A 1,452-nucleotide genomic window follows, 5' to 3' on the forward strand; every position below is an offset into this window, starting at 1 on the left:
CAAAGCCTTCACTTTTCTCCACGCCCCTGACCTCCAGCTGACGTGTTCCCTGGCCCTGGACACTCCCTAAGGTGTGCGCCCAAGGGCCGGTCCCTGGGCACCCAGGACAGACTGCGACCAATAGTGACCTCCTAAGATGCAGAGCAATTACAGAGCCTGGGAGGCGTGGCAAGGACTTGGGGCAGAGCCTGTCCTAAGGAAGACTGACTGTGTCACACGCTGGACCAGAACCCAGTTTTGTAGTTTAAATTTGGTGCCACATGGGTTCTCTTATTCATGCATTCATTCATTCCACAAATCTGCCACATGCTAGGTAGGCAGAGTTCTAGGTGCGGGAGGGAGCTTCCAAGGAGGAAAAGTCCCTGCCTGGAAGGAGCTGCTTCCTGCTAAGAAATGCATAAATTTCTTCCTAGCATCACGCGGCCTCAGTGCTCTCATCTCTAAGTTAAGGGTCGGCCTCGTTTCCTACCCTGTTGCTCATAACCCCCCGTGGAAGTAGAAGAATGCAGGAGCTAAGGCTCCAGCTCAGATCCACTGATGGGAATCTGGGAGGAGTGCTGGCAGATGTGTTTCTTATCCGTTCCTCCGCGACCACAGGAGGTCAGGGTTGAGAACCTCCCCTCCAGATCTCTGAGAGGCCTTCTCACTTTTCTATTGTTGAGGGCGCTGGACACCAAGAAAGCCTTCATGGAAGAGACGCTGTATGTAGGTTTTAAAAAAAGGCAGAGGATATTCATTAGCAGGGTGGAAGGGGGGATCCCAAGTGCAGCTTCTTTTGATCAAATAGCATTTTTCCCCCCACAAAGTCAAAGGAAGACATTTGGGAGGATAAGGCATAAACTCGAGCAAATCTCCTCTATGAAAGAGTGAGTGAAGCCTGGCGGCAGGAGGTAATGGCAGAGAGGCACTGATACCAGTTAAAAAGCTAATGGAGCCACACATTTGAGATGGAAAATGTGGCAGAGCCAGGGCCGAGAGTGCCTCTGTAATTTCCCATCACCTCGGGAACTCATTCGCCCCCAGCCTGCATCCTGGCACTTGCTCACGCCCATCGTTCTTTAAATGGACGATGAGGTGGAGTTCTGGATGCCTGGGAAATCCTGTTCCTTGTCACCAGATTCCTGCTATGGTCAGGCTTTCCCTCTAATAAGGTTTTCTTTTCCAATAAAGCAATGACGACGAAACAAATGTGTGACCTCTTGGTTGTAGTTACTGATGGGTAGAGATACTTCTTTTTAAAAAAAATGTTTAATTTATTTTTAGTTTTATAGAGAGGGGATGGGAAGGAGAGAGGGAGAGAAACATCAATGTGTGGTTGTGTCTCACATATCCCCTACCGGGGATCTGGCCCACAACCCGGGCATGTGCCCTGACTGGGAATCGAATCAGCAACCTTTTGGTTCGCAGGCCCACGCTCAATTCACTGAGCTACACCAGCCAGGGCTAGAGATG

Source organism: Phyllostomus hastatus, unplaced genomic scaffold, assembly GCF_019186645.2.
Source record: "Phyllostomus hastatus isolate PE091 unplaced genomic scaffold, TTU_PhHast_1.1 phas_scaffold_193, whole genome shotgun sequence".
NCBI lineage: Eukaryota > Metazoa > Chordata > Mammalia > Chiroptera > Phyllostomidae > Phyllostomus > Phyllostomus hastatus.